This window comes from Haliotis asinina, chromosome 9 (assembly GCF_037392515.1).
Source record: "Haliotis asinina isolate JCU_RB_2024 chromosome 9, JCU_Hal_asi_v2, whole genome shotgun sequence".
Taxonomy (NCBI): Eukaryota; Metazoa; Mollusca; class Gastropoda; order Lepetellida; family Haliotidae; genus Haliotis; species Haliotis asinina.
Genome location: NC_090288.1, coordinates 6910310 through 6932856, shown reverse-complemented (window position 1 = coordinate 6932856; position 22547 = coordinate 6910310). Strand labels below are relative to the sequence as shown.

At 39.5% G+C, this 22547-nt stretch overlaps 1 long non-coding RNA gene across 2 annotated transcripts; it reads left to right on the top strand.

Moving 5' to 3' along the window:
* Nucleotides 1-773: 773 nt before the first annotated feature.
* On the top strand, nt 774-9459 carry LOC137296511 (uncharacterized). Of its 2 annotated transcripts, XR_010957647.1 has the most exons (5): nt 774-1134; nt 1434-1502; nt 1768-1987; nt 9047-9115; nt 9381-9459. It is a non-coding gene; the product is annotated as an uncharacterized lncRNA (long non-coding RNA). The 2 variants fall into 2 exon arrangements; XR_010957646.1 differs by lacking the exons at nt 774-1134; nt 1434-1502 and having other exon boundaries at nt 1526-1987.
* The last annotated feature ends 13088 nt before the right edge of the window (nt 9460-22547 follow it).

Below are 22547 nucleotides of genomic sequence, written 5' to 3'. Positions count from 1 at the left end.
ATTTCAATCAAAGGATATGCCCTGCATCATTTGGAGTTTCCATCCAACCTCAAGATGACCTGCTGATAAAGCGACCTTGAAACTTACTCACTCACTCTCAACATAGAGACTGGAAGATACCCATTAGCCAGATCCTATTTCAATTGGTCCTTTCAGTCCATAAGTACCTGTTCTTCAAACTGATTCTTAAAGATGGCTTGTTGTTGATATGGCCTAAATTGCACTTTAAGGCTGAATGATGGAGATGCTTCTATCCACATGTACCAATGACCTACATGGATGACATTGACCTTCCACTATTCACGAGGACAGGTTATCGTTAACACACTATGTGCAGACAACGTACATATAGATACACCAGTCAGATGTCCTTGACGAGAGTTTTCATCTCTGGAAAATAGAGCACGAAATCTGCAATTTATGTTTGTGCCTCCTTTGGGTGTTAAATTAAAGATTATAAAGGTCAATGACCTTTAGATCACACCGCAGTGGCAATATCAGGTTGGTGAATCTGTTTTCTTGTACACGAAATGCCGATTCCTTCTGCCAAGAACGTCATGCCTTCAAAAATAACTTTACGTATTTTCATCAGTCAATCATTGCGTACAATTTCAGTTTCGACCATATGTAGCAGTGATGAAATAGTAGAGTTATAATTCTCTATATATCATGTACTTATTTAACAAACGCTTGAATCAATTTCCCACTTGTGTTTTAAGGATGTCATTATGTTATGGTTGTGGTCATTTTAATATAAGTTATAAAATGCAAATAAAAAAAATATATATAGATAAAAGAAAACAGTTCATAAAAAGGTTTTAGGTGGTAGTATTTTTTTAGATTATTCAGTTTATTTGTGGTAAAAGAGTTCATAAAGTATCTTGATGGCACAGGTAGCATTTCATGAGAAATGCTTTTATTCTGAGATTTCTTATATAAGTCAAGGATGTCAGACAAGGCTCATAGTTCAAGGGGTTGTGTCATGTCAGGTCATGTCAGGTCATGACACTAGCAATTGTTTATCATGTGAGCACGTATGCTGATTTATGATTGGTTGATTGGCAAACAGTGGGTTCCACATGTTGCACCTGAGCAATTAACCTTCACTTCACATTGGGATACAGAGATAGACAGGTGAGCCATTTTTTCGTTGACGTGGCATTTTTACAGTGCTTGTTGGTATGGGTGAGGCGGGAATTATCATCTAATTCATAGTGAAACATTGTAGCACTTTTTAACTGTAATTGTGTTCTAATTGTAGTTGAATTAGCATTAATAAATCTGTAATATTTATATAAACGTAACATTATCTTTACAAACTTGTAGTTACTTTTCAGACTAAATTGTTCTACTTCATGATACAATTCTTTGCACATTATCATTGCCCAATAGGCGATTTGTGACTGGATTTCTGTACTGTTTGTGTACTACAGACTGTAGCGATTGCCATGTGGTTGGGGAGGACGGCGCCATGTGCTCGATAGGCTGTATACCATATATATGTGAGTGCATGTCTGAGTATTTTGTTTCATGATATTAAGCTGTATTACTCTTGGTTTTATCTTTTTATGTACTGTGAGAATATGTATACTATTATGTGATATTTTAGAGGGCATTTGTACAACAAGGCAATGAAATGAAATTCGTTGTAGTTTCAGTCTAAATCCAGTGTATTTGACATAATGTACTAAGTGTAACTTTTATTTCACATAATGTAAAGGCTGACATGTGATACGTTGAAATGTCATAATTGCCTAAATGTTTCAGGGCAATAAATAGTTGAAACTTGAAACTATCAGTATCCAACTGGATCCACTAGAATAAACAACTGAACCCCAGACAGCGCCTTATTCGTCATTCGCTCCGGCGGAAAAAAGCTATTATAACTTGGAGCCCCCAGTGAGGATCCAGTGACATGGCTAAGCAGTCCACTAGCCACCACATGTCGTCTGTCTGCGCAACATGTGATCGTCTGTAGAAGATTTGGGTGAGAACTTTCTCATACTTTTGTGCACCTGAATAGAACTGTAAACACTACATTTGTGCATAAGACGATCCACCAGTCTGAAGTGTCAGAGGAAACTGTGTCCCAGGCCTTGATGGCTACATGAACTTTTGAAGTTTTAATCATGTGAAGTATATACACGAATTGTGAATTACTTTTATTTAACATATTGGATATTTACATCCATTGTTTATAATTTTACCTTTTTTGGGGTTCACCTATTTTCATAGGTACATTTGCCCAATGATATAAATATTTTAGCAATTTTTATACTTTATGTACCTGTTTATGTGAATGAATATTTGACAGTGCAGTGAAGGCATGCAGTGATGGGCAATTATTGAGTTTGTGTGATGAAATCTACTATCCACATGCACACACACCTGACATAAGCTAGGTCAATTTGCGTAAGCTAGGTCAATTTGTCAAAGTAATAACATCTATCGTATATAGTTGGTATCCTTGCCTTTCTGGTATTGGTTTGGACTGTGGAAGTTTCATGTCAGGATTGCTTGCCTGTCTGTCTCTGGGTCTTCTTTGTTGCACCCCAAGTTTACTCCTTCACCTTTCACCCCTGTAGTTGCATTGCTGATAGACTTATCCTCTTTGTAGTTGGGTTTTCTTGTCTTGTGGAACTGGTGGTTCTAGTGGTGCCGATATGGCTCATAAGATAGAACAGGATCATAAGTTGATAGAGGAGTTAGAGTCAAAAGATATACCGCCTTTCGAGGATGGAAGGTGAATCTAATGTTCTACTTTTAGGTCAGGCTCTTAAGTCAATGGGTGTAACATCAAAGGTGAATAGTGCTGAGGAGTTGCAGGATTTGATGGTGTCTTATTTGCAATCAGTCGGTAAATTGTCAAGTAAGGAGCCGGAAGGTGTTCCAGGGAATGTTCCCAGTGGTATACCAACGGATTCTGTGTCATGGAATAAGGGTGTTAACTTTCAGAGTCATCAAGGTCCTAGTCAGTTCCCTGCCATGCCAGGTCCCATTCCTCGTCTGTCATTGTTCTTTGGTGAATCAGGTAAAGGAGAAGCTTCCTATGATCTGTGGGTATACGAAGTCAATTGTCTTCTAGCAGAGAAAACTTACCCTAAGAATATCATATTTGAGGCTGTTCGGCGTTCACTGAAGGGCAAGGCCGGCAAAGTGGCTTCACTCTTAGGATCACGTGCCAGTTTAGAGACCGTGTTGAACAAGTTACAGAGTGTTTATGGGACATGTGAGGAAAGTGAATCCCTTATGGCAAGCTTCTACAGTGCTAAGCAATTACCAGATGAAGATGTAACCACATGGGGCTGTAGGCTAGAGGATCTTTATGCCAAGGCTACTCAGAATAGTAATCCTTCAATAGATGAAATCAATCAAGCCCTCAAATGTGTCTTTTGGCAAGGACTTAAGCCAGCTCTTAAGGATATTTCTGGTCACAAGTATGATTCCATTCAAGACTTTGACAAGTTTCGGGTTGCAATACGGAGGTTGGAACATGAGTTGAGTCAAAGGAATCCCCCTGACGGTTCTAAGAAACCTCATCCGGCTAAGATGGCTTATCAAAAACCCTCTGAGATGCAAGAATTAAAAGATATGGTTAAGGAATTGTCTGCAGAGTTAACCAATATCAAGAAACAGATGACAAAACCCCATAGTAGCCCTCCTGTTCGAGGTAATATAGGTGGTGGCAACTCAAGGAAAGGCAGATATAACCCCAATGTAGACAAAGACCTGAATGTTCGTGGCAAAACAACTTATGATACCCCTTACCTACCATACAAAGGTCAGACTTCACCTGAAGGGAGTTCATTACCAGTTTGTTGGAAATGTGGACAGCTCGGTCATATTTGGCGTGGATGTAGGATTAATATGGATCATCATCAGCCTTTAAACGGACAGGGACCCATGGGCATGGGCAACTCATGGGTCAGTTCACCACTTTCTCAAGTAACAAACATTTCCCAGAAGGATTAGTTGGGGAATCCAATGAGACATCAGTAGTAGTTTGCAATAAGCCATGGGTAGCTCTACTTGACACAGGTTCCACAGTTTCTACCATTAGTGAGTCCTTTTACAAGCAGCATCTCTCACATCTTCCACTCCATACTCTTCAAACACTGATAGACATTGAATGTGCAGATGGTGGTACTTTGCCATATCTAGGATTCATAGCTGTTGACTTATCAGTCTCAGGGGTTGCGTCGGAAACTATCTTGCAATGTTTGTTACTGGTCGTGCCTGACAGTCGCTATAACTATTCTGTACCTATCTTATTAGGAACAAATGTCCTTTCCACTCTCCTGAATAGATGCAAATCTGAGCATGGTCCAAGGTTTCTTCAACATGCTAAACTTCATAGCCCATGGTATTTCACTTTTCGAAATATGGTTATCAGAGAGAAGGAACTGGTTAAAAGAAATTGGAGATTAGGACTTGTAAGGAATGCAGAACGTAGAAGTATTGTTGTGCCTGCCAATTCACAAGTTGTTCTTCGGGGATCTGTAGACAAGGAGATTTGTTATCCAAAAGTACTTGCTACTTTTCAGGCAAGTTGTACCTCAACAATACCTGCTGATCTGGATGTATCACCTTCTCTTATGTACTACAAGTATCAGGAGCAAGATCCCGTTGAGGTTCATGTGTCCAATGTTACAACTCGTACTGTAGTCATACAACCTAGAGCGGTACTTTGTGAACTTCAACCGGTTTCTGTTGAAGACATCAACTTAGATCCCACATTTGACATGGAAAGTGTACTTAGTAAAATAGAAGTCCACAAGGATAATTTATCTGAAGATCAATTATCAGCAGGACTTAAGGTTATCAAAGATCATATTGATGTTTTTTCTCATGGAGACTTAGATCTTGGCCATTCAGCTGCGGTTCAACATAGAATCGAATTAGTGGACAACACACCCTTTAAACAGCGCTATCGCAGAATTCCCCCATCATTATTTGAGGAGGTAAGAGAACATTTGAAACAGTTGATGGCATGTGGTGTCATTCGAAAATCCCATAGCCCCTGGGCTTCGAATATTGTCCTATGTCGCAAGAAAAATGGAAAACTTAGGATTTGTGTAGACTTCAGACAGCTCAATAAAGCCACGATTAAGGACAGCTTTGCTTTACCTAGAATAGATGAAGTACTTGATTGTTTGGCTGGAAGTTCTTACTATTCTAAGTTGGATATGAAATCGGGATATCACCAGGTCGAGATTTCAGAGGAGCACAAGGAGCGCACTGCATTTACTGTAGGTCCGCTTGGATTTTTTGAGTACAATAGACTTCCATTTGGCCTCTGCAATAGTCCTGCGACATTTCAGCGATTGATGCAAGATTGTCTAGGGGACTTACATCTATCTATTTGCGTAATCTACATAGATGACCTGATCATCTTTGCTGAGAGTTTTGAGGAACATCTCCGTAGACTGACCAAAGTACTGCAGCGATTGAGAGAATGCAATCTAAAACTAGCCTCGGATAAGTGTGAGTTCTTTAAGGAAAAATGTACTTACATTGGACATGTCATATCCAAGGATGGTATCGAACCCGATCCTTCCAAAATTGAAACCATTAGAAACTGGCCAAGACCATCAAACCCAGAGGAAGTCAGAAAATTTCTAGGTTTCGCAGGGTATTATAGGAAGTTTGTTCATAACTTTTCACAGATATCCAAACCATTGTCTACTGTAATGCCGAAACCAACTGATAAGAAGGGTAAATCAAAAGTGGATTGGATTTGGGGGGATGCGCAAGAACAAGCATTCATGGAACTTAAGGATAGACTCTCATCACCACCTGTATTGGGATTTTGTGATTACTCACTTCCATTCGAATTGCACACGGATGCAAGTCAAAGTGGGTTAGGTGCCGTTCTGTATCAAACCCAAAATGGACACAAGAGAGTTATATCTTATGCCAGTAGAGGATTATCAAAGCCAGAAAAAAACTATTCAGCCCACAAGTTAGAATTTCTTGCTTTGAAATGGTCAATCACTGAGAAATTTCATGAGTACTTGTATCAAAATGAATTCACCGTCTTTACAGACAATAATCCTTTGACCTACATTTTAACCACAGCTAAGCTTGACGCGACTGGCCATAGATGGTTGGCGGAGTTAGCAGCTTACAATTTTGACATTAAGTACCGGCCTGGAAAATCCAATGTGGATGCAGATGTGTTATCTAGGATTCCAGGATATGCAACAGAGGCAAGTGAAACGATTTCCTCAGAATCTATAAAGGCCATTTGTCTGTCTGTATCAGCATTTAACTATGTTGAGTGTTTGAGCATGTCACCTGATTCGGTACTTGATAATGAGGCAGGTCAAGATCTGAAGGCAATGACTCCAAGGGACTGGAGAAAGGAACAACTTCAGGATCAGACTTTGGCTGAAGTCATAACATGGATTAGATTGGCGAAAGCGCCAAAGAAAGGTCATGTCACCGGTGAATTTAACTCTTATTTACGGACATTTGAGAATCTGAAACTACGACAAGGTGTTCTTTACAGAATTACAGAAAGTTCTGAAGGCACTAGTGAACAGCTAGTTATTCCCTCTCATTTGAGGAAACAGGTACTACAAAGCTTACACAATGATATGGGACACTTGGGCAGAGACAAAACACTGTCACTGATTAGGGAGAGATTCTTTTGGCCCGGAATGGCAAAAGAGACTGAGAGTTGGATTAAGGGATGTGCACGTTGTTTACGCAGGAAATCGAGAACAAGTTCTAAAGCACCATTAATGTCTGTACAAACATCATATCCATTAGAACTGGTTGCCATGGATTTCTTGACATTGGAACCTTCCAAAAATAACTTCCAGTACATCTTAGTGATTACAGATCACTTTACCAAGTACTCATTAGCTGTTCCTACCAAGAACATGACTGCACGTACGACTGCGGAAGTATTTTTGAACAACTTTGTTTATCAGTTTGGTTACCCGGCAAGAATTCATCCTGATCAGGGTGCAAATTTTGAGGGACGACTAATTCAAGAATTGTGTGCAATTACAGGTATGAAGAAGTCACGCACAACGCCATATCACCCCATGGGTAATGGGCAATGTGAAAGGTTTAATCGTACTCTTCTCAGCATGTTAGGTACTCTAGAGCCAGATAAGAAGGCAGACTGGAAAGCACATGTCGCACCTTTGGTTCATGCCTACAATTGTACTCGTCATGAGACGACTGGGTTTTCACCATTCTATTTGATGTACGGTCGACATCCCAGACTACCAATTGATTTGGCATTTGGTATTGAGAGACATGCGAAAGAACCACAACAGTCTTATACAAAAGCACTGAAGGAGCGATTACAGAAGTCCTACGACCTTGCAGCAAAACTTTCCAGGAAATCTAAGCACAGGCAAAAACAAAGTTATGATCAACGGGCACGAGGAGCAAAAGTCATAGTTGGTGACAGAGTGTTGGTAAGAAAGCTTGCGCTTGAAGGCAAACATAAACTGGCTGATAAATGGGAAAATGAAGCATATGTTGTTGAAGAACAGCCAAATTTAGACATTCCAGTGTATGTGGTCACTTCAGAAGCTGGAGAAGGAAAGTCAAAAACAATGCACAGAAATCATCTTCTTCCTATTAGCAGTGTTGACATTGACCAGAAGCAGCGTCCGACACCTAAGCCAAGGAAGGTGTTAAAGACCCAGGGTACTGCTAATCCAACAAGTGAATATTCTCAGTATGATGAGACATGTGTTTTGAACTTAACGGATGCCACAGAACAGTCAGAAGGTGCCTCAATTCCAGGAACTTCAACAGAGACTAATGACGTGGTAGTATCAGAACCAGGTAATGGCCATAATGAAGACCTGAGTGATTCTGTGTCCGATGGTGAAGATTCTAGATCAGAGTCTACTGATGAAGCTATCGAGTCAGAAACTGTGACATTATCTCAAGAAAATGCTGAAGAAGATACTATAGAGTTGGATGAGAACAGTGCTGTTGTATCCAGTGAAGTACAGATTCACACTGCTAATAACGATCCACGTTGTTCTGGACGACAGAGACGCAAACCAGCATGGCATACAAGTGGCGACTTTGTGATGGCACATGCTGTGCGTCCACCAGAGTGGCTTGAGAAGGCAAGATATTTGGAAGATTTAGCAACGAAGGGCACTTTTGCACATCTTCCCACTAAAGTGTCTGATGTACTGTTATCAGTCATTCAAGGTCATGGTTAATGTCGAGGACGACATTTTCATTGCCGGGGGTAGTGTGTAGCAGTGATGAAATAGTAGAGTTATAATTCTCTATATATCATGTACTTATTTAACAAACGCTTGAATCAATTTCCCACTTGTGTTTTAAGGATGTCATTATGTTATGGTTGTGGTCATTTTAATATAAGTTATAAAATGCAAATAAAAAAAATATATATAGATAAAAGAAAACAGTTCATAAAAAGGTTTTAGGTGGTAGTATTTTTTTAGATTATTCAGTTTATTTGTGGTAAAAGAGTTCATAAAGTATCTTGATGGCACAGGTAGCATTTCATGAGAAATGCTTTTATTCTGAGATTTCTTATATAAGTCAAGGATGTCAGACAACGCTCATAGTTCAAGGGGTTGTGTCATGTCAGGTCATGTCAGGTCATGACACTAGCAATTGTTTATCATGTGAGCACGTATGCTGATTTATGATTGGTTGATTGGCAAACAGTGGGTTCCACATGTTGCACCTGAGCAATTAACCTTCACTTCACATTGGGATACAGAGATAGACAGGTGAGCCATTTTTTCGTTGACGTGGCATTTTTACAGTGCTTGTTGGTATGGGTGAGGCGGGAATTATCATCTAATTCATAGTGAAACATTGTAGCACTTTTTAACTGTAATTGTGTTCTAATTGTAGTTGAATTAGCATTAATAAATCTGTAATATTTATATAAACGTAACATTATCTTTACAAACTTGTAGTTACTTTTCAGACTAAATTGTTCTACTTCATGATACAATTCTTTGCACATTATCATTGCCCAATAGGCGATTTGTGACTGGATTTCTGTACTGTTTGTGTACTACAGACTGTAGCGATTGCCATGTGGTTGGGGAGGACGGCGCCATGTGCTCGATAGGCTGTATACCATATATATGTGAGTGCATGTCTGAGTATTTTGTTTCATGATATTAAGCTGTATTACTCTTGGTTTTATCTTTTTATGTACTGTGAGAATATGTATACTATTATGTGATATTTTAGAGGGCATTTGTACAACAAGGCAATGAAATGAAATTCGTTGTAGTTTCAGTCTAAATCCAGTGTATTTGACATAATGTACTAAGTGTAACTTTTATTTCACATAATGTAAAGGCTGACATGTGATACGTTGAAATGTCATAATTGCCTAAATGTTTCAGGGCAATAAATAGTTGAAACTTGAAACTATCAGTATCCAACTGGATCCACTAGAATAAACAACTGAACCCCAGACAGCGCCTTATTCGTCATTCGCTCCGGCGGAAAAAAGCTATTATACATATAGCAAACTTTTTCAAAACCAGTGTAGTTTATGTTTCAGCGACGACCCAGAAATGTTTTTGAAACTTTAGCAGAAGTCATCGATGCATTCATCTCTTTCGACCGTCCAGAGACGTGTAAGATCAATGGTAGAAGCCTTGAGGGTTCTTCAAGCAGCGATGCCCCGCCAGTTTCTATTTAGCAAGAAGACATATTACATTTTCCTTTGATTTTGAAAAATGTACAAATATGAAGGAATCCTTCATTCCAAGATTTCTTGAGGTATGTTATCAATATCTCTTTTCGGTCTCGTTCCTGTACCCTCAGTTACGCCCCTTAATTACAGATGATGTTCATTGCAGTCTAGCTGGCGTTAACATGGACTCATCCAGTTCTTTTAAGTATTAAAACGCATCTGAAGAGATCCGAACCAAATGATGAATATTTCTCTTCAACATAGGCGATGTCCATTCCCATGTAATTTTCACTTGATAAATGCTTCAAAGGGATTGATAAAGGCACATTCACATCTTGAGTGAAATGTTTCTTCAATTTTCAAGGCTGATCTGAACAATTGCGAAATGGATATTTGTCAGGTTCAAAAGTGCGCAATGTAGTCCATCGACATGGTGTGTGCTGATTATGAATACTGTGTGATGCTCCAGCCAAACATTGCAGCTAGTCTGAATCCTGTGTAGAGATTGACCATGAGACATACGTATCAGTGACTCTATTGCTGTGGTCGTGGAGACGGGGAGGAACTGCTTGTCAACAATCCTGTATTTGTTGTGGTGTCATGTGGTGGACTACAAAATAAGACACACATTTTCTACTCACTGTTCCTCAGCGATAGTATTACAGGATGCTTGCTGTGCAACGTCTGCACAAACATAGTCAACATTAGATCAGGAATGAACAGTGAGCCAACTTGATCAATACATATCCTACAATATGTGTCCTAATATACTGAGAGAAACAAATAAATCATCACAGTAAAATTCAAGGTCTCTTTGACTATTTTCGAGTTTTCATCGCCGCAGGGCTAAAATGAACGCAACAATTTTTCCGTAATCCTTTTATTGTTTCCCTCAGTATACATTTGTATATACTCGTAAACTACTGAAATGGAAAAAAAACCCAAAACCCCAAAACCCCAAAACGTAGGTAGTATTTTTTCATGTAACTTTACGCATTTGAATCATTGGTGTCTATGTAATAGGTATATCTGTGATGAACGCTGTCTGCAAACATTTTCTAGTTTGAATCCATTGTCATTGAGGACAACTCGCCATAACGTGCCAAAATCTGTTTTCCACAATAAATGCAATAAATTGTGAACGGGAAGAAATTCATGCGTTTCCTTTTACACGCACACTTCATGCATCATTTCCAATAAAAGATTTCAATGCTCTTGCGACTCAGATAAATTTGGTGTTACAGTCATGCCTAGACTTACTGAGGCTCTGCGCAGCAATGCGATTGGTCATTTCGAGGCTGGGGAGTCTCAGTCTGCGATTGCCAGGCAACTGAATGTGTCACAGAGTACCACAGCAAGACCCCAGGTCAGGTCGACCCCGTGTGACCACGCCCGCTCAGGACAGGTTAATTCGGCTTCGACATTTGCGGAACAGGTTCACCACAATATCCTCCACGACATCGCTAGTGCCAGGACTCAGAACAATTTCTGTTCAGACTATGAGGAACCGCTTACGTGAGGCTGGTATTCGTTCCAGAAAACCTTTGCGAGAACCTGTCCTTACATGTCAACATTGACAACAACGCAGACAGTGGTGCCGCCAACACCTCCCACGGCCATTGTAAAGGTGGAGAACTGTTATCTTCAGTGATGAGTCAAGTTACATGCTGCCACGTCCCGACGGAAGAGCACGTCGACGTCGTAACGAACGCTACGCTGCAAATTGTGTACAGGAAATGGACAGATTTTGTGGTGACGGTGTCATGGTTTGGGCCGAAATCTTATACAGTGGCAGGACAGATCTCATTCAGGTCCACGACAATTTGACAGATCGACATTACCGTGATGAAATCATCATTCCTCAGGTCCTTCCTTTCATGAAATGCTTAGAATGCTTCATGATTAATCATGATAACGCTCGGCCGCATACAGCAAGAATAAACAGGGATTTCCTTGCCTAGAACAACGTTCATGATCTTGATTGGCCCTCGCGATCACCGGATCTTAACCCTGTTGAACGTTTGTAAGACGAATGGGATCGTCGTGCGCCACAGCGTGACCCTCAGTCACAGACGTTACCTGCTCTGCCCTTGAGGGAAGAGTACCATCTTGTCATTTGTGACGTACAGTTTCTTGCAGCACTTCAGTTCATTCTGGTTTTCTTCATGACTGCCCTGTATTACTGAACCTTAAGTGTATAAATCGATAACAATTCTCAGTTATGCGTTTCTTTTTTAAGTAGTATATATATACTAGTGAATGAAAATGTCATTACTCGAACAAATCGTTTAATCGCTATAATCTGTTTTATATCCGCCAAATATAATGTCAGTGCGCACAGTTACCAATTCAGCGTTTTATCGCCTTCTAAAATAATGTAACGGACACTCTATTATATGTTGTTTTCGACAAAACGGAAGAGTATACAGGACTGGATTCAAATATTGCTATCCTGCTTGCACCAGGCAGGTGTAGCCTATGACAAGATCTCAGCCGCACCATCCAAATTTCAAAACTGTATGCTTATAATGTTCGACTTAATGCTGATGTATTTCTCAAAGATTGACTTGCACATTGTGCAGGTTAGATTCATAAGTAGGTTCATTAGGTAAAATTAGTGGCAGTGCAAGCAACAAAGCATTAAATCCAGCCCTGATATGTATTCACAGGTATGTGATGGTGTTAATGTCATAAACATACAAGTATATTGCTCTACAGTCTGTGCTTAAGTTCAGTGTTATATATGGACTATATCCAAGCAGGTAGTGCATTACTAGGCAAATACAGTATGTAGTGTTGACCAAAATTTTGTAATGTAAACTTATCATATGAACAAGTTGTAACATTTTGAAACATAATAGTACTGGCAGCAGATTCTAATGATATTCTTTTGGTCTGGTATTATTCCATATTTTCGGTTGCGAAAGATTGTTTATTTAGCAAGAAGCAAAATTATATTCAAAGGATCATTTCGATTTTCCTTTAATCCAAATAGTATGTTTTGTTACTAACTTCCGAAAGTGTTGTTACACTGGAAAAAGTATGTCTCATTGTGTTGTGTTCCGGTGGAAATCTCTGTTCCAGTGCGAGTTTTTGAAAGGATGGACTCAACCACCATGCACTATGTGGAATCGGTTAACTCATTACCAGAGAGGGTTTGAATGGGAAGGTACTAACTACACTGATACATGAACCACACTAATATTGACGTGATGATAAGTTATGCGTGATACCAATCATATATGTTTGGTGTGTTCCTGTAAGAAGTAATGAGTTGAACAGGGATATCATCATGAGGTAACGTTAGGATATCATTTGAGTCAGACACAACAACAATTTTTCATGAAGTGTGGTTAATATCTGTGGTATGGTTAACTTTCGCTCATTCGATCCAAACCGAATAATAACACATTTAGTGGTGCTACTTTTGATGAAGAGAGAACTCGGGTATAAAACCGGACGCATTGCTATTTTTGTTTTACCTCTCCACAACGAACATTCATGTTGTTGGGCCGACTAGGCACATCAATCATTTAAAACGGTAGATTTGGACTATGTGCAGAGGGAGTCACACAATAAGGGAAATGTAATGGCAAGCAGCAAACATTCAGTTATATTTTTATGCTAACCTTGTGAGAGGTTTGCTATTAGGTTATTAGGGAAGGACATGTTTATCTTTCAGGTAGCACATGTTGATATCACATGTTGAGATCCATATTATTTTCACAACCATTGTGTCCTTCACGACCAAACTTGTTTCGACAGGTATCCGTCATCTGATGCTGACGTAATTTGTTCTTTGTACTATACTGACTAATTCCTGACACTTAATATATGATAGCCATCATTTATATGACATACCCGTGAGGGTCCGGACTGGAATAGGCTTTCAGCAACCCATGCTTGCCATAAAATGCGACTCTGCTTGTCGTAAGAGGCGACTAACGCGATCGAGTTGTCAGGCTCTCTGACTTCGTTGGCGCATGCCATCGGTTCCCATTTGCGCAGATCGATGTTCATGCTGTTGATCACTGGATTGTCTGGTCCAGACTCGATTTTTCACAGACCGCCGCCATATAGCTGGAATATTGCTGAGTGCGGCGCAAAACATAACTCACTCACTCACTCATTTATATGAGGGTATTCATTCACTACATGGCTGTTGTAGCCTTAGGATTAACAAGGCGTGTTGACGCAGGATGATTTGAGTGTCCGGGACGCCGTGATATCTGCAGCCTCCTATTTGCATTTACATTCAACGTGACGTATTCTTTGATTCATGGGGCATTTGTTTTAAAACGTGTGATTTGAGGCACAGTCGAGCGTGCTTCTAAAACAAAGATGTTAAAGAGAGCCATGTGGCTTTTGCAGAAAGGTTGATTGGTCAGGTTGTCAGCATCCATGGTCAATAATAATACTTGCGGATATATTTATGGAAGACATTTCCTAGTCTGCCATATCAGTGTCCGATGCAAATATGTATACCTGCTCTGACTCAACGAGACAATTGCCTTGCATTATCATACGTATTTAATTATAAACACGTGCTTAGGATTCGGTCACTTGCTCACAAATGGCTCTAGATTTCCAATATTAATTAAATAGAAGCCTCGGTGTTGTGAAATGAAAAATATATTTCAAATCTTGCGGTCTGGTCCTGATGGTCACTTGAAACTGCAGCTACACTTGGTCTACATTGAGTGACATTACAGTCTCTTTCGGTTCCACTGGTTCTTACAGAAGCTTGAGGGCAGATAGTTCCTCGATATTGATTTAGTGCATAGATAACCAAAAATGCCATTCCCAGATGCCTTATGATGTCTTGTCAACAGCTGGTCTCTTCTTCAGTTTCGGGAGTGAATGGTTAGAGTCACATCTGCAGTATTTCAACAATATGTCTTTAAGTAACCTGCATTATTTGAAGAACACCTTGAAAAAAGCAACTTATTTTTCAAAATCCAGTTACATGTTTTTTTATCACCTGATTGCAGGCACTGTTCAGAAAATCCGAGCGTGAATACGGTTGATTTGCTATTGAAGAACTTGTAGTTACAGATGTGAATTATTGTGGCTTGTTTCACTGGGGAAATCAGGACTTCTTACTATTTTCATCTTGAGCATCTCTACGTCTTTGAAGTCAGGTTTGAAGCTGATCTAAATTTAAAATTTCAAGAATAGAAGACCTTTTTAGGAGTTATTTTTTTTCTATTATTGCCGGATTCCGAAGCATAAGCTTGGACATGCTGTGGAAACGCGAGGAAGCTGTCTTGTGATGATGCCTCTTGTCATGAAGAGCTGAAGAATGCAGCGAAGACAGATTACTTGGACAATCGTGAATGCCGTTAAGCAGACTTTTCTTTCAGCACGTACAGGGGCATTGTTGACTATTGTGTTGAATACAAGCTCGATCAGACTTAAAATTCACAATTCATTCAGAAGGAAATGATCTGTTCTGTGGGTATGAATGCACAATGCTTTTTACAAAGTGATAAATAAAACAAGTGTCATATTTGGGATTATATTTTCTTAAAAATTGTAATTTCTAGTAACTTAACGGTTGAGTTTCACTCTCAGATTTAGACACCAAATTGCCAGCACATAAAATCAGAGATTTTGTTTTCCTGGAATGTCCATTAGAATAAGGTCAGTTAATATAGGTGAAACATGTTTTTGAAATAACTACATAACTGTTGAGTAGATACTCTGCTTTTCACCGAGTATCTGGTTTGTATCAATGGGATACCCTGTAACCCTGGTCACATTTGTTTGAATCCAGTGTGAGCTAGCTATAGTGTCCATGCAGGTAGCAAGAATGGCGATCTACCAGTTGTTGGCGATCTCTTGCCTGTTTGTATATTGTTTCGTCCTCTATAGTTGAAGGAATTTAGATTTCATGACTAGTTTTAAATGTTAGTCACATAAACTGTGGTCTTGTAAATTGATAATCTTGTTTTCATTGCTTAAATGCTGTAATATTGCCAATGAGATGTAAAAATGTAACTCACTCACTCACTCAGCGTGAGCTAGTTAGCATTTCGTGGATTGGTGCAGTGTTATATAAATATACAGACAGCAACAAAATGAAAGATAATAACATGATAACAGATATATCTGCTAAATCAATACTGACCAGGAAAGAAACGCAACTGATGTTTTGTCAAGTTTTATGCCATTTCTCTTTTTCGAAACTTCCGTTTCTTTTGCTGTTCAGTATACAGGTTAAATCCATATTTAATTTCCACTAAACTGGGGGAAGTGTACCTATGGACTCGCCATCAGCTTCACCACCATTCCACCATCAGCTCTCCTCCACCACCTTATCACCCCATGGCCTAACTCCACGACAACCACATCTTACCGTTACACCATCAAACCCAGCATTCACGTCTCCCATGTCTGGTTTCAAGACTTTTCAACACAGATTAGATGAATATTCCGTTTTCAAGATGAACGAGAGCAAGATAATACCACATAATCTGAGATAATGTGACCTTAAAGAAATCACAGGTGAAGTCAATGTCTAAGGACGGGGTAATTGGTTATGGATTCTGACTATGTGGTAGAGAAACCAGATGAGGTGATGAGAGGCCCTTGGCCAGACGCACCCAATGTAATATTGTCAGACAAGAAACGTATATTAAAAGGTACGTTTGCAAGGTCTCGCTCCGAGCTAAAGAAACATCCATACGAACGCATATATATTAACTAGTGATAAACATGGCGTCCTGTTGGTCACCTAGGAATGGAGACGCAAGACACGAAGATTCGAACTAGTTATATATTACAACTGCAACTTCACTGGTGCGAGTGAAATATTTTTTGTGATCCATTTGTTCATCCATTGTGGTCAGGAAACTTCTTCACTGGTCACATGAGTGTTTTAAAAAAAGATTTTCGCATAAATGCCACAAAGTTTTGCGTCTTTAACAGACACAGGTGTTACTAGATAGCCTCATTAAAAGAGCACGCGTCCAATAATCACTAACCATGGTGAATTGTTAAATTTTACTTGGCATTAGACAGACCTCTATGGAGAAAAATGTCAAAGGTACTCTCTCTAGAAGTCCTTAAAAACAAATATGAGTTCGTTTTATTCAAGTCACATTCAATTTGTAGGATGTATAATCAAACAGCATGTGTCTGGGCGCGCCTATTTTGCACCAATACGCTCTGTAGATCCATAGTAACTTGGCTCTGCCTCACAATTGTTTACATTTCTTGAATTTCATTGTTAGCATGATATTCGTGCGCGCAGATTTCACTAAACAAGCAAACGTATACAGCATATGCCGGTCTTGCATGTTATTAACACGTAAATCCTGAAGCAATGTAGAAATATTATGAGAGTCAAGTTGCTAAAGAGTCCAAGGTTTGAGGGAAAGCTATGTGTTAACTATTCTTCTCAAATTCAGACAAGCGGGCACATTAACATGTAACATATTCTGTAGTCTAATGTAAGAAATGGTCTTCAGTAACTCGTGTTTATCTTGAGAGGCGACTAACGGGATGAGTTGGACAGGCTCGCTGGCATAGGTATCTTATCCCAACAGCGTAGATTAATGTTCATGGTGTTGATTATTTACAGAACGTCGCCATATAACTGGAATGCAGCTGAGTGCGGCAATACCAAACTAAGCTATCAATCTAAAGTGAAATTCAGGAAACGAGAAGAGGTTCGGTCAGACTCTACATAGAATGACTAACACAAATGTCTGGAACAAATTAATAAAATGAACCAGCAAGAAAAAGAAAGAAACGTCAGAAAACAGACAGGGGCAATGATTATATCGTGGATGTGAGCCAGATCCACGCCATTTCCCACTTTTGTACCAATAAACTTACTTTCAAGCAGTAGCTTCCATCCGTTTAAAACGCTTAGGAAAACTATGGAAGACAAGCGCAAACCATCAGTGGCTATACCCTTACACGAGAATGTCATGTCTCAGTCTTCATACTTCTCGACACCAAGATCCACCTGTCTGGAAAACACGTCGAGCCACACGGCATCTGAGGGATGCTTTTACCTTGTACAAATAAGCAGGCTAACTTTTTGCTCATTAAAAGGCCTCGTCTGTCTCTACCGCAACCAGAGTTCGATCACCGCTATTCCAGCCACAGTGTGATTGAAAAATGATTGCACTAACCCAGATCCATGACAGCTATTTACAACCTATCGAATCGATCCCTCCTCATTAATGTAACTCATTTCTCATTGCTTACGATGTCAAGTGTGCTCGATCCCTCCAATTACCCACCGGTACATTTCAGCAACCACAAATGATGCAAACATGTTTAAGGATGTATTACCACAAGGTGGAGTGTTATGCAGTGTTACTATATATACATATTGCGAGAACAGTCAGTAGTCTTGAAGAAAGCCCTTTAACCAGTCTCGTGGAAGCTTCACGTCACAAGAAGCTTGTATGAGCGATTTTTGTACACACGTTGAATGCTCTGTCGACTGTCACGCCTTTTGTTGGATTCTTGAAGGCAAAATGATGTGTGATAATTTCTCACTAGATGTTTTACTTGCGTTACTGGGACACGCGAAGTAAATTGCATATTTCTTTTGTGTTCTTCTAATGTTCAGTCACAAAAATGCAGATTAAGACTAATAATCAAAGCAAGTCATGTTTTTAATGCATTAACAAAACAACTCTGGTGCGACGTAAAACCGAAATAGATGATCACCCCCTATGTAATCTTTAATATGAAAGAAAATTTGTTCTTTGCCTCAAACCGCACAGCAGTACCTACATCCAAGATCGACCTATAAGCTGACATGCTGACTTCTTGAGAACCCGTCGAGTGTGTCGGGATTTGAAGATTTAGCTGAAGTGTGTTCAAGTCAATCAGCTCTCGTTTTTAGAAATACGCACGGGTTTTAATACGGCTGGATCTGATGCTTTCTCAGCTTCTTGATTATCCATAACATCCCTCTATTTTGCTATGTATATTATAGACCGACATGCTTAATGACGAAACACGTGGAAGAGTGACTTCAGTCGTTAAGAAACACTTCTCGGTGAAAGGAGATTAGGAGAATGCAAACTGAGACACAACTCACAAAATAACCAAATAATACAGACGAATTCTGTCCAATCCGGAAAGTTGTCAAGACTGGCTCAAAATCTCAGTCCCGTTTGTGGCTTGTACATTTATGATCAGCTCTACAATCCGGCACGTGGTCCCAACTGAATTACTTCCTCAGTTCCGATAACTGCCGGTTTAGACAGTTTCCACTGTACTTGAAAATGGCAGATATGCAAATGGGAATCGAGTGTTGTTAATGGGTGGATAACAACCCCAGGAAGGACGTATCGTAAGGTGACAATCACTGGAAATGTTGGCGATGCATCGTCATGATGCAAACAGCCGTGAGAGACTAAAAGGTTGTAAAAAGCAACCATGAATCTTCTAGACGACGTGACCAGAAATGGGTAATGCCTCAATGTCTGATCAACATTCGTTATTTGTGCATGGGATTGTCAGATTGTAAATATATCAAAATTGCAATTTGATGGAGTTTGTCCATTTCTTGTGTATACTGCGAAATATGTTCCAAATTATACAAACCACAGAGCAAAATGGCTACCTATCACAAGTTGTATCAGTTTGAAGCAATAGCCATGTTTCACGACGCATATGCTTCACTCTCAACCAGACAATGCTGTGATCATTATCATGCGCATCGAACTGCGCAATATCAGGATACTATGATATTTGTCAACCAAGTGAACGAGCCTGACCACCCGATCCAGTTAATCGCCTCTCACAAGACAATTTTGACCCGGATCGTGTAAGAATCGATTTTCCTCGTGATTTGGGAGACAGTTAGTTTTACCTTAAGTCATGGCGATGCATACTATAGAAATCAAATCAGCAATACACTCCCACAGAAATGTCAAACTGAAGGAGAACTGCGTCGTCCACGCTGTCTTGCATTCAGTGTTCAAAACAGATCATTACATATCTAAACGAAAGAATATAGAAGAAGGTGTCTTCCTTGAGATGGAAGTGAGCACGTACTCCGCTATTGACAGAATCAGGTCTGGGACAAAAGAAACGCTATGGGATTTACACGTATTACTATCCGTGTTCCAGTTGTTAAAGCATTCGCTCGTCACTTCGAAGGTCCGGGTTCGAGTCCCCTCATGGGTAACAATGTGTGAAGTAAATTTGTGGTGTTCCCTGACGTGAGATTGCTGAGATTCCCCCAGTTTCATTTTCAGCCGGTTATGAAGATTACTATGTGATGTTCATTTACCAAATTGATATTATGAACATAATGGGAGATTTAAACCTTTGATGTCCGGAAGGTGGCGTGTTATTGCTTTCTGTACCGTTCGACCTTCACAAATGCCCAGACTATAATCTGTTATATTTCCATCAACGTCTTTAATTGGTACTACGATGATATTAAATCAAATTTAACACACTTTAACAGCTTATAACATACATTTCAATTGTTTGAAGTTTTCTTTATGAAATGACTCTTCTGTGATGCTAAGTGGAACTCGGGCTTGACGAAAGCTCTTATCAATCTCAATAATGGCGCTTGCTTCACATATCATATCAACACATGTAACTGAGTGTAAATATCTAATGCTATATTAGGGGTCAGTCACATGCTAGGTAGATAGATAATGGTTTGTTTACCTTATAAAATAGATTGATATGATACTTACTGATATTCTTGCAAATCAAATGCCAGAATTCTTAACCTATTCGCCTAATGTTAAATGTAAATGCCAGATATTCTCAGTTTCCAGATATTTTACAAATTTATCATTTTCCCGGTGACACCTGTTTGTAGATGGAAGAATTTCTTCTCATTCTCGACATTTGAGTGATGCGTCTGATTTGTCAAATGATAGTGGTTGAAAGGCAAATATACATCTTCCGATGACCAGTACCTTGTGTCAACAGTACAACTCCAGATTTGAGTTTAATACTTCTCATAACATTACAAGAACTAATTAGTTTTCATACAATCTGCTTCCAAGTAACCTAAAACAGTCCGTAAATATGTATTATGAAACTAGATAGTTTAAGATAAGTAATTTTCCCTATAGTGATTGAAAGAGCAATGGAATACTGATGTAAATATGCTGTTGATCTCTGGATTGTCTGGTCACATTCATATTTCACATATTGCCACCATAAAACTGGAATATTGCTTAGTGCGGAGCAAACCAACTTGACAACCTTTGCGGACATGGAGACACTCCGCAGTTCCAGTGTTGTAGTGAGTTAAACTTTCTTATGACGTCCCTTTTGACCATATTTGAGTAGTTACAAGGCAAGTCAGAATAAAATGGCGATGATAATAACAGTAGTGATGGAAGCATTCCCCTTCATAAGAACCGGTGCAAACTGGAGAGAATTGACGTATTACTTTCTTTCAGTGTCAACAACAATGTGAAGCCATTTGACGGTCTAAGTAACCGAGATTGACCGCATGTGCAGGGAGCTCGAAGCTCGTGATATCAATGACTGGACTGTCTGTTCCAGAACGTGATAAATTAAAACTCTTTAATTTGCGAGAATGTTACTTTGGAGAGTTTGTCATTTTTGAGTTACGTTCAAAACAATAGTCAAATCCAATATCCCTGACTTCAAATCATGAAACAATATGCTGTATGTTATGGCTTTGACTCAACGGAGGCGGTGGGGTAACCTAGTGGTTAAAGCGTTCGCTCGTTACGGCGAAGGCCCAGGTTCGATTCCCCACAATGTACAATGTTTGAGGCTCCTTTCTGGTGTCCCTCTGCCGTGATGTGCTGGAATATTGCTAAAAGCGGCGTAAAACCAAACTCACTCCCTCACTCGACTCAGATTGGGGGTAGATAAGGTCTCAACCAATGTTAATCGTAAGCGGCGACTGACGGGATCTGGTGGTCAGGCTCGCTGACGTAGCTGACACATGTCATCGGTTCCCATTTACGCAGATCGATGTTCATGCTGTTGATCACTGGACTGTCTGGTTCATACTCGATTATTTACAGACCGCCGCCATATAGCTGGAATATTAAGTGCGGTGTAAAACTCTCTCACTCGACGGGTTGATGAAGAAGGTGAAAAATGGGATCAGTGATGTTTAAAATAAGGTCTTCCCAGACATGTCATAAAAAGGAAACTATTTAAATGTATTTTATAACAAATTCCTATTTTCAATTAATATAATGACATTTAAAATATTTTGGAAAGTTGCCTATGTGCGTTTGACTTTTTGTCTAATTTGTTAGCAGGAGTTTACATCAAATAAAGGCATGCGGCGAAATTGATAAAGAGATATATTTGGGAGATGTGACATCTTCTGCTAAAATTGTGTGAACAGAAATGGAATATAACCTTTAAGACATGAGATATGTGCGCAGTGTCAGTCCTGATCAAATTACGAAGTATAATCAAAGCGAGAGGACATAAATCATCGAGCACTTAAATGTCTGTTATAACCACGTTAAATTAAATTCACAGAACCTTGTGTAACATGTTTGTCAACCAGTATGAAAATAGATTTCAATAAGACTGATTTTTTTCTATTTTACCGGTGAGACTGACACACATTTAGCTCCAATACAAATATTTGCGACTTTTACATATGTGTCTTTTAATAAAAAGGGCTTAATTATTTAGAATACTGAAACCGTCTTAAATAAAACGTCCTTGCGAAAGAATAGCAAGACTTGGCTATCCTCAGAAACAAACTAAAAATGAATGTATTTGTAGCTGACTCGGAACATATACAATGTTAGCCTTATCGTGAAACACGGGGTCTCCAGTAGAAACTTTGACCTACGTAAATAAACATCATCTTAGCGAGCACATACCCGGTCTTGCTGTCTCCAGGAGCAGATTCCATTTGATT